This window comes from Lissotriton vulgaris, chromosome 5, assembly GCF_964263255.1.
Source record: "Lissotriton vulgaris chromosome 5, aLisVul1.2, whole genome shotgun sequence".
NCBI lineage: Eukaryota > Metazoa > Chordata > Amphibia > Caudata > Salamandridae > Lissotriton > Lissotriton vulgaris.
Window position 1 is genome coordinate 60,181,852 of NC_141693.1, and position 12,337 is coordinate 60,194,188.

Consider the following 12,337-nt stretch of genomic DNA (forward strand, 5'->3'; position numbering starts at 1 on the left):
TGCTAAAAATACATAGATTGCAGCACGTTAGGAAAACCACTTGAGCCGAGGTAAGGGGCGTTGATGGACCTTTATGCAATTAGGTCTATTTGCCCCTCTGAAGAGGAGCGCCCAGCTGGCCCGTGCCACGCCCATGCCATGCAACGCTCATGCCATGCCAAGAGCCAGCCCTAGGTCCAACAGTAAACAATTGTGCAGAGATGATTTCTGTGACCATCTTTTCACTTTGTGCGCATTACAGGATGGATAGAAATAGCTTTCACTGATTGATGACTTCTGCAGACTCTTTTTACACTAGGTCCTACCTCTAGGAAATTGTGCCAACAGGAGAGTGTTCTGGGTGATGGCTAAAAGACTATTTTTGTGCGTAGTTCACCGTTATCACTGAAGAACTACTGAGGGGCGAAAACTGACCTGCAACGGTGTGCAAATGGTAGAGCTGCAGACTAGGTTCACTTTGTGACTGCACCGGAATGTACGCTTGATAAACGTGGTTTACAAAAAAGGATATCCCAGGAATAGATCCATGCTTAGGGAACGAGGAACGATCTGGATACCTTCAATGTGAAATATGTTTGTGTCAGTGATGCAGTTTCTGAATGGTAGAGCTACATGTCTATTATTACAGCAAAGATGTCAAAGATGGCATGGGCATTCAGAATACACGCTACTGAAAGAGGCCCATAATGGAATGGGCATGCAGGACTCTTTGCATTGTTACCTGGGGTAATCATTGAAAAGTGAGCAAGTGTTGGATAGGCAAGTAAACATGTATTATTATATATGCAGTGGAATTGATTTCACTGTTGGGAGGCCAAGGAATGTATCAGTCTTGCTTCCGCACTATTCCTTCCACTTCAAATATTTTCCCCATCAGCCATTAAATAATAGCTGTGGGGTCTGGTGGACACGAGGAGATTAACAACAGTTGAAAACAAGTTTTTTAGAAGTCTTGTAGCCCTGCCCCATAGTACCCCCTCCTTCCTATGAAACTGGACCTGGGAGTTAGGTCTATACATGACCAAGCGAGTCTGCGCCCCTTGCTTTTTTGGTATAGATTGGTCAACACCCTCGATCTGGCCCCTTATGTTGCTGCTTTTAACGAAGTGTCCACCCTAGAGAGGAACAAAAAAATTGGGTGGATAAAATATGTTAACATTATTCGGGCAGCAATAAGCCTCCCTAATGAGCCTGCTAGCTCTCCACCACTGTACCGAAAGGACCAGCTAAAGCATCAATATTGGCTATGAGTAGAACAGACCACCTATTCGAGGATTCGTCATCGTTGCTTAACCAATGTTTTTTTAGACATAAAGTCCTCGGAATACTTTAAGAAATATCTTGATATCATCAAAGTGCCTGGGGACAAGAAATTGTATACCCAGTTTAGGTTTGGCTGCTTACCCTTTTATGCCTTTACCAACCTTTGGCTAAACAACATCAGCCAGCCCAAGGGATGCCCATCCTGTCCCGACCCAATTGAAACTGTCGGCCATGTTTTCTTTGCATGTCCAGCCTACGACAGACCAAGAAGGAATTGGTTGGTCCCACTATGCAGAAATTTGGGGACTCATAGCGATCTTGACGCACTACGGATTTTAAGATCGGATACGAGACCATCCTTTGTATGTGCCATTGCAAAATTTCTAGGCCGGTTCTGGGCCATTAGGCGAAGGCTCTTGTCTACTTTTCCTTGTGCCAGGGACCAGCTGTAGTAAAAATCTTACGACTTGATGGTGTTTTAATCCCTAGGATCCTGTTTTTAACTTTCTCCTCAAAGTTTTTATCAAAATCTTTTAAAATTGTGGATATTGTTGGTTATTATTGCACTCACACTTTATTTCTGTTTTACGATTTTTAATTGAGTACACACATAGAATTACTGCATCTTAGCGATTTCCCCTGTGCTTACAATTCTCATTACGTGATACTTGACCATTTGAACATGGTGTACTAAATATCTACTTTTACTTGTGTTAATTGTATTATGGGCTCCACCGCTAAGGAAGAATATGTGTGTATCTTTTAGGGTTTTACAACCGAAATAAAGATTATGATGATGAATAAGAGACCGTGACGCCTTAGTCTTCCTTGAACAAGTTATGCATCAACCCCTGTCAGCCCAGCCCTCTATGATGATGTATTACTGTTAGAAACATGAAATATGACATTAGATAAAGGGCTCCTAATCCCATCGTGGCCGCTCATTGTCTCCCTGTACTTCTCAGAGGCCCAGAGATTTACCTTTGCTTTCGTAATACTATTGGTGTCAAATGTATTAATAGAAACCTGTTGTGAAATAATTCAATTTATAGTTTTCTAAGATTTCTATAGGATGCTCGAATAGGTATATGTCTTTAGGTTTTTGGCAAGCGTTGTATTACCGGAAGGCATCATTGTCCTGAGAGGTAAAAAAAATGTGCTTCTCTTAAAAAAGATAAAGCAAGTCCTTTTGTGCTTTAGGAAAGTTCAGAAACTTGGTCTCACACCAGTGGTTGGTTTCCATCACCGAGAAGGCCCAGCCACCTAGCACGGCTAGCCTCACCTTTGAGATTTGAAGGATACAGGGATTTTATGACTTGAGAGCTTGAGGGTGCTGGTACCGGGTTACCCGCAATCTGAGGGGAGCGTGCAAAAAAACATTTAAGGTGTTATGTACCAGGAATAAGGGGTTTGAAAATCATTTATTGCTTAGCAGGGAGCTTGTGGAGTGAAGATAAGGCAGGAGTCGCATGGTCCTGTCGGGCCGAACCGAACACCATTCTGGCACCATAGTTTTGGACCAGCTGCACAGAATGAAGGCAACAATCTTTAAGACAGAGATACTGAGCCCCTTCAGTGACCCACCTGTGAAGAAATAAAAGGGTCTTGATCTGAACTTCAAGGAAGGAGAAGAGCTAGGGATAAAAACAAGAGCTGGCTATTACTTTCATTTGTGTACGGGCTGTTAAAGCATTGCCCATCTCAAGTGCCAATGTTCAGAGGGCCTTTTCACACATAAAAGTTTACATGGGAAGGTCAGAGCGAGCACGCATGACCAAAGACTCACTAAAGAAGTATTGTATGGTGCACTACATTAAGTTTGATTTGTAAAACTATATTTTGACCTCATATACACAGTAAGTCTGTATCAGTGCAGAAAGTCAGGAATAATAAAAGCAAAACATTCCATAAACACCAGAAAAAACACTGTTTCGGTTATTTTTAATGGTGCAAAAATGAGTAACCACTGATAACCACTGTTTTTTAAGGTAGTGAAATCTTTGGAAAACACTAAAAAAAACACCAGAATTGACCAAAAATAGAAACTGAAACCAGGAAAGCCTAGATATATAAGGCAATCCGAGAACTCAATGCAATAACACTCACCCCCTTCTGGGAAAAATGGGAGACTGAGCTTCAGAGGCCACTCCATGACCAGGAATGGGAACAGGTTTTAGAGCATCCCAAAAGAGTATCCCGAAATTACTGATTCCAAAATATACAATACTTTATTTTACATCGGGCGTATCTGACGCTAGAAAATCTCCAGCTATATTATCCAAACACACTATACTTATGCCCGAGATGCCAAGAACCTAGCACAACCTTTCTCCACATGTTCTGGAGCTATCTGACACTACAATCTTACTGGTACTGGAACACAATACACACCACACTGCGCTAGGTGACGGGGCTCGTAGATGCTGTAACATGGGAAGCCAGTGCATTAGGCATATTCAAGCGCCGTAAACATCACAAAGTAGAAACGCGATTTGCGTCTCTGGCTATCCTGCTATCCAAACAGAGCGTCGTCACCACTGAAGAACTGGAGTGGGACCTTCTCTGGCGGCCTGGAGGGGAGCAGTTATAAAGTGGGGAGCATCGGAGGAAGATGCGTTACAATATGAGGAAGTCCGAGGCATTCGGAAACGCCACATCTCCATGCAGTGGACGACACAGATACACACCTTAATGCATACCGCACCACACTCTGAGTCCCCTCAGTTAATACCAAACTCCCTGCAAACCCCTTGGGAGGAATCTCATTCAGGGTGCGAGCAGGATGGCCATCTCATCACGCATGGCACGCAGGGCGCGGATACAGGGCATATATGAGCATCAGGGCTAAAACCTTACCAATGCACACAATCTTGAGGCCTGTTTGATAGCAACAAGAAACTAAAACTTTCAACAATGCTTGTCTACATCTAGCACCGTACATTTCTTCATACACAGTGAAACCTCAGTTTTGTTATACTCCCCACTGCAGAACTGAGTCTTATACTCATCAATGCCAAGGACAGACATCAAATACTGCTGGAATATTTACGGTGAAGCGACATCCTTGATCGTAGACCAAAACAAGATCAACTTTTTGGAGCGATATGGAAGACTAGAACAATGTCCACAGCTGACATGATGTATCCAAATGCATGTACAAGCTTCTATGTAAATTTCAATTGCTAACGATGTTGTCCTATCACATGTATGCAATAAAAACCAAATATAAAGAATATAATAAAAAAAGAGCGTCAGTTTGTGTCACCATTCCTGTGACACTTTATGATGGGCCCTCAGCATGGATCTTAGCAATTGTCTGGTCTGTCCGCTCCTTGTCTGGTGTGTTGTGCAGCTCCTCTGGTGACATATGTTCATCAATTTCTGGTAACTTCGTCTCAGGCGTTGTTGATGCAGCTCTGCATGTTGTTTCGTTGATACATTCAGGGCATCGGGTCACAGTCTGAGGTCCAGTCCACTTAGAAGTAAGATAAACATCTTTTAAATTTTCTCATCATGACCATGATTCCAGAGTTTCTTTTGCAGTTCTTTCTCTCCCCTAGGCCTGAATCTTGGGGGTGGTGTGGGGCATGCAGTTTCCACTCTATTCCCAAACAGTCACACATCTTTTGCATAACTGCATCCAGAAAGTCATCCGCTCTATCGCTATTTATGCCCTAATAGACCCCAAACCTGGGAGTGATGGCTATCATGAAGCGTACCATGATCGTGGCTGGTTCTCGTCCTTGTGGGAACTCCTCCACGTATTCTGGAAATGCATCCACACACAACAGCAATATTTAAAGTCATTCCATGGGAAGCAAAATGTATCTGTGCCTTCACCCACTCCCCCGTGTGCAATAATCAGTGGGTCTATGCTCAAGTCCTGTAGAAGAAGGGAACATACTGCGTGGGGCCACAGGCCTCTCATCCCGGTATACCCACAATCCCTCATCATTCTGTTCACATCCAGCATCAATCCACGCTCTCTGCTCTTCTGCTGTTGCAGACCATTGTGCTTCCTTCACATCAGCTAGCAACAACTGTCTCTCAATGAGCTGAATTTTTGGAATGCTTTTATTCATTAAAGGCACCATCTGTACTGTTTGTAACATGCCCTCTCTTGCTGCAGTGTCAGCCCTGGCGCTACCTCTGGCTATCATGGTATTAACTCCTGTGTGGGCTTCACATTTGTATTACTGCTATCCTGTTGGGTAGTAGTATCGCTTATAACAAGTGCTTTATTAAAGGGCCATTTTGAATGAAACGCCCTACTGCTGTTATGAAACCCCGATACTGCTACAGCTGGCCAAATTCATCGACAATTCCAAAGGCATAGCGTGGGTCAGTGTACATGTTAACAGTTTCCCCTCAGCTAGGATGCATGCTCTTGTTACCGCATACAGCTCAGCTTACTGGGCAGATGTACTAGATGGCAGAGCTGCACTTTCAACTATGATGTCAACTGTTGTAATAAACACTAATTACGGAGCAGGGTTTGCTATCAGTCTGCTGGAGAAACCATCAGTGTACGTCTCATAGTCTGCCTTTTCTAATGCGGTCTGATGTAAATCTGGTCTTGGTGTGGTGCAATTCTCTACAATCTCAACACAGACATGCTTAGGGGTCTCATAAGAATAATCTATTGCAGGTAGCACTGTTGCCAAATTAACAGGTTGTGACGGGGCACATGGGTCCAAACCTCACGCTGAGACAGAATGGTGGACTGCTACCCCCCTCTTACCGTGCCCATTATCCCAACAGGATACGTCTGGTTCGTGGACTGAAGAGGAAGAGTCAGGCTGGAGCCAGTTTGTTAAAACAGACGGTTCCTTTAACACAGCGAACCACAGAGACGAGACTCCGCCCCCTGAGAGCAGCACCACGTCAAAAGCAGGAAGTACAGAGAAGAGGACGGACGGCGTTTTCCCAGAGGCGGTGAACTTCGTGGAAGAAGAAGGATGGTCTACGGAGCCGGAAGAGACGGAGGACGACAAGCCGGGAGGCCAACGTTTCCACGCTGCGCCCCGCCACGTTCCCACGGAAGGAGCGTGGCTCCAAGAGGTACGGGGCCGGGTCGCGGGTTGGGTCGGGCGGAGAAAAACAGACTTAAGCTTTCCTGCAAGCGCTATCCTCACAAACCTCCCTACCCTTTCACGAGCACTTCCCTCCCTGATAATCACGTAGCGTTCATATTGTGAGTGTGCACAAAGTCACGGCAGTACTTCCCTCACTCCTGGTCCTTCTTATCGTATCAGATTAGTACAAGCCTTTCACCCTCGTTTCTTTTCTTTGCCGGTACTGGAGCAGACGTAAGACGACGACGCTGCAACCCAGAGGCTGATTGAACTTTAAACAAGTGCGAACACCGGAGAAAGAAGTATTTCTTTGGGGACATTTTCCATGGCAGGATGCTGGTTTGCTTTGATGAAAAAAACCTATATACCAATAAAACCCTCTTTAAAACCCCTACTGAAGCCGCCAGCCTTCCTGTTCTCACCAAGTACTACAGCAGAGCCTACAGTAGTTAGTTCAGCCTCTAACGTTCCGACCCCCTCGGGACAACTGGTGTCAGAAGTGGGACTTCCACCATCCGTCTGTAAGGAAAAGATGGAGGCCCTCATCGACCATATCATAAAAGGACAAGAAAAACTGGAAAAAGCAATGGAAAACTAAATGGCGTCTGCGCAGGCGGACCGTGATATGTTCACAACCACCATAACAGCCCAATTAGAAAGTATGAAAAACGTAACTCCTTCCCCCCAGGTCATCCCTGGTGAAGTTCGAGTGAACAACCCCCATCCGCCGGGCGTAGCCCTTCAGAAATACGCCCCGGGTGAGGATCCAGACCCTTTTCTGGTGAACTTTGAAAGGGCTGCACGTGCATTAAGTTGGCCTGAAGAGAAATGGCCGTTCTTTTTAGCGCCACTTCTTACAGCAGAAGCCCAATCAGCCTACCAAGCGGCTAACCCCCTGGGTACAACCCCATATGCCACCATCAAAATGGTGATACTGGATCATCTAGGTTTGGATCAGGAGGCTTATCGGGTACGTTTTAGGAAAGAAAGGGGGGTTCAGGGGGAAAACCCAAAGACCCTATTCTTGAGGCTGAAAATGTCTGCTGACAAATGGTTGCGCCCAGACGTGTGTAGCAAAGAAGATATATTAAACAAAATATATCTAGAGCAATTCATGGAGGCCTTGCCTTACGCGACTCAACGCTGGCTACGCCAACACGTGGGACTTACTGTGGAACATGCAATAGAAATGGCCTCCCAGTATGCTAGAGCTCAACCAAAAACCTTTTCTTGGGAGCCAGATAAAACACAGAAAGTGGTTCCACCTCCTAAAGTAGAGAAAAAACCTAAGGGAGGAGCGGAGCTACCTCGTCTGTTACGCCCCACAAGCCTAATTCCTCCACCAAATAAAGGGCCCCAATGTTTCAAGTGCGGAGAGTGGGGCCACATAGCAAGAATGTGTGCTAAACGTAAACCACCAGAAGAACCCATGGAGGTCGGCTATCTCCCAAGAACAGTGATGTATTCCGCAGAAATGGGCAGCACCTTTTATGTGAGTATAAGGTTGAATGGTTATACAGTTAAGGCATTGCTAGATTCGGGGTGCAGGCAATCAGTGATACAAACCCGTTTTGTTAGGCCAGAACAGATGAATCCCAAGGGGCCCGTGTATATAAGGTGTGTCCACGGTGATGTAAAACCTTACCCTGTAGCGTCCATTACTATTTCCTTACCTCATAGGGAACCTTGTACAGTCTGGGTTGGGGTGGTGGACTCACTTCCCGAAGACATGATCTTGGGAACAGACAACCCTGAATTTCTGTCCCTCTTCAAAGATACCTTGTTACATCCTACACATAGAGAGAGTCTCCCCTCTTACCTATCTCCAGAGCCTTGGGTTATTGATCGTAGTTTTCGATTTGCACAGAGTGAGGATAGGACCTTGGTCAATGCCTGGGAAGCCGCGCATGCTACCAGTGGTTTGGCGTCACCCTCCTTCCCTCGCTTCCTGATTAAAAATGACCTGTTGTATAGACAGAATAGAGCTGAGGGTGAGTTACAATTGCTAGTACCCCAGTCCTTTAGAAAGCAAGTCCTTTTTTTTGCGCATGCCCATCTAACAGCTGGTCACGCAGGGAAAGAACAAACCACTGACAGTATAACGAGACATTTCTTTTGGCCAGGGATCTACAGAGATGTACAGGACTATTGTGCTAAATGTGAAGTTTGTCAACGACAAAATACTCACCGACCAACCATGGCCCCATTACAGAAGATGCCCATTATAGGAGTACCGTTTGAAAGGGTCGGTATGGATATCATCGGTCCCTTGCCCAAGTCAAGTCGAGGATACCTGTATGCTCTCGTAATCGTCAACTATGCCACTAGGTTCGTGGAGGCCTTTCCTTTGAGGACCACCACAACCGCAGCCATCGCTGAAAAATTTGTGGAATTGTTTTCAAGAGTAGGATTCCCCAAAGAAGTGTTAACAGAACAGGGAACTCCATTCACTCCAAAATTGATGAAAGAAGTTTGTGCTTCTTTGGACATTAAGCATCTGAAGACCTCGGTGTACCATCCACAGACCGATGGTCTAGTGGAAAGGTCTAATCAAACCCTCAAGTTAACTCTGAAGAAAATGCTGACAGCAGAGGGACCTACTTGGGACAGGCTTTTGCCTATAGCCCTATATGTCATAAGGGCTCAGAAACAAAGTAGCCTGGGATGCTCTTCCTTTGAGCTCTTATATGGAAGAATACCGCGTTCCCTCTTAGAAATCACCAAGGACACGTGGGAAAATGAAGAGGCAGAAGAACAGAAAAACATGTTGGAATATACGACTCAACTAAGAACCAAACTGGGGAAGTTACAAGAGTTAGCATACTCTAATTTGGAAATCCAGCAGAATAGGTATAAAAGGACCTACGACAAAGGAAAAAAATTGAGAAAACTTGAAAAAGGGAGCTGGGCTCTCGTGCTTCTACCATCTAGCATGAATAAGCAGAAACATGAATGGCAAGGTCCTTTCCAGATAATAGACACGATAGGACAGACAACCTATAGATTACGTCTGTCCCCTTCCAAGACCCAAACGTACCATATCAACATGTTAAAAGAGTGGTTGGGTCCGATACCTCGGAAGGGACATTTCGTGGGACAGGCGGACATGGACAAAACCTCAACCCTGGAACATCTGGTGGTCAATGCGGACCTATCCTCCCAGGAAAAAGAGGAATTAAACGATGCTCTGAAACCATTTGCCGACATATTCTCGGATCTACCCGGGAGAACTACATTAGCTGAACATCGCATAGACACCCTACCCGGGAAGGTCGTAAAACAACGACCATACAGGATACCTGCTGCCCGAAAAGATGCCGCCCGAAAGGAAGTCGAAGATATGTTACAACTTGGTGTCATACGTCCTTCCCAGAGCCATTGGTCGTCACCCATTGTGATAATACCCAAACCGGACGGATCCAAACGTTTTTGTATGGATTTTCGTGCCTTAAATGCGGTGTCGCATTTTGATACTTACCCTATTCCCAGGGTAGATGACTTGATAGAGAAAATAGGGGGCGCTCGCTATATAACCACCATCGACCTAACAAAGGGTTATTGGCAGGTGCCTCTTAGGGAGGAGGATCGAAAGAAAACGGCCTTCGTGACAGATGACGGTGCCTATGAATTCACAGTTCTGCCTTTTGGCTAACACGGGGCCCCCGCGACTTTTCAACGCCTTATGAATCTGGTGTTACAGCCCTACACGGCATTTAGTTCGGCCTACTTGGACGATATTGTCATTTACAGTAAAAATTGGAAAGAACATTTGTGCCATCTAACTACTATCCTCACTGCATTACGGAAAGCAGCGCTCCACATTAATGCAAAGAAATCAAGAGCCGCCTTTCACACCGTAAACTACCTAGGGTATGTCCTAGGAGAGGGATCCATAGCTCCCCAAAGTGAGAAAGTGAGAGCAATATCATCAGTACCTTTTCCTTCCAACAAGAGAGATTTACGAGCATTCCTAGGTCTAGTAGGGTACTACCGTAGGTTCATACCCCACTTTGCCGAGGTAGCAGCCCCTTTAACTGACCTCCTCAGAAAGGATACAAAGCTCCGTGACTTCAGACAACCCACACCAGAAACCATAAAAGCATTTCAGTTCTTAAAAACCACCATGACTACTGCTCCAATACTAGCATCCCCTGACCATTCCAAACCTTACATATTAGCTACTGATGCCTCCAACGTGGGTTTGGGGGCCGTCTTGTCTCAGGTCAGCCAAGACGGAGTGGAGCACCCAGTGTTGTATGTAAGCAGAAAGCTCTTTCCTAGGGAGTGCAAGTATTCCACAATAGAAAGGGAGGCTTTCGCAATAAAATGGGCTATAGATAAGCTAAGATATTATCTGGAGGGGAAACCATTCATCCTTCATACGGACCATGCGCCCCTAAAGTGGATACATCAGAACAGTAGCCATAACCCTAGAGTCCTTAGGTGGTTTTTGTCCTTACAACCGTATTCCTTTACCATACTCCATCGTAAAGGGAAAGACAATGGTAATGCGGACTTTCTTTCGAGGGTGTTTCCTCTACCCGATCGGGAGAAGCCAGGGGGGGAGGAATGTGACGGGGCACATGGGTCCAAACCTCACGCTGAGACAGAATGGTGGACTGCTACCCCCCTCTTACCGTGCCCATTATCCCAACAGGATACGTCTGGTTCGTGGACTGAAGAGGAAGAGTCAGGCTGGAGCCAGTTTGTTAAAACAGACGGTTCCTTTAACACAACGAACCACAGAGACGAGACTCCGCCCCCTGAGAGCGGCACCACGTCAACAGCAGGAAGTACAGAGAAGAGGACGGACGGCGTTTTCCCGGAGGCGGTGAACTTCGTGGAAGAAGAAGGACGGTCTACGGAGCCGGAAGAGACGGAGGACGACAAGCCGGGAGGCCAACGTTTCCACGCTGTGCCCCGCCACGTTCCCACGGGAGGAGCGTGGCTCCAAGAGGTACGGGCCGGGTGGCGGGTTGGGTCGGGCAGAGGAAACAGACTTAAGCTTTCCTGCAAGCGCTATCCTGACAAACCTCCCTACCCTTTCACGAGCACTTCCCTCCCTGATAATCACGTAGCGTTCATATTGTGAGTGTGCACAAAGTCACGGCGGTACTTCCCTCACTCCTGGTCCTTCTTATCGTATCAGATTAGTACAAGCCTTTCACCCTCGTTTCTTTTCTTTGCCGGTACTGGAGCGGACGTAAGACGACGACGCTGCAACCCAGAGGCTGATTGAACTTTAAACAAGTGCGAACACCGGAGAAAGAAGTATTTCTTTGGGGACATTTTCCACGGCAGGACGCTGGTTTGCTTTGATGAAAAAAAACTATATACCAATAAAACCCTCTTTAAAACCCCTACTGAAGCCGCCAGTCTTCCTGTTCTCACCAAGTGCTACAGCAGAGCCTACAGTAGTTAGTGCAGCCTCTAACGTTCCGACCCCCTCGGGACACAGGTGTACATCTTTTAATGATGATCTTAGCTTTAAAAAACAAGGTGACCTCATAACCTGTGTGCCTGCCAGCAGAAAAATGTTGTGTCGCTCCAGATGACAACAACAACTTTACCTAATGTGGCACCTAAATAATACAAATATAGGCCGACACAATAGTAGCCGTCTTCGCCCCCATCACAGCTGCCGACGCCCAGTCACTGCTGAAGGCAAAGTCACATAGTAGTATCCCACAGATCTTTTCCAGCTGTGCCAGCACACCACTTGCAATGCCATTTTGCTCTGACACAGAGATGGAAGGACAGTTTGTAGTCCGGCAGCCCCAATGCTGGTGCAGTACATAATGTCTCTTTCAGTTTCTTGAAACAGTTTGCAAGTTTGTTTAGGTGCATCTTTTAGCATACTCTGTCTCAAGTTGGCATCATAGCATCTGCATTCTGGCATCCACTGGCAAAGAGAGATGGGAGGGAGAGGGACGATGAGAGATGGGAGGGAGAGGGATGAAGAGAGATGAGGGGGAGAGGGACGAAGAGAGATGGGAGGG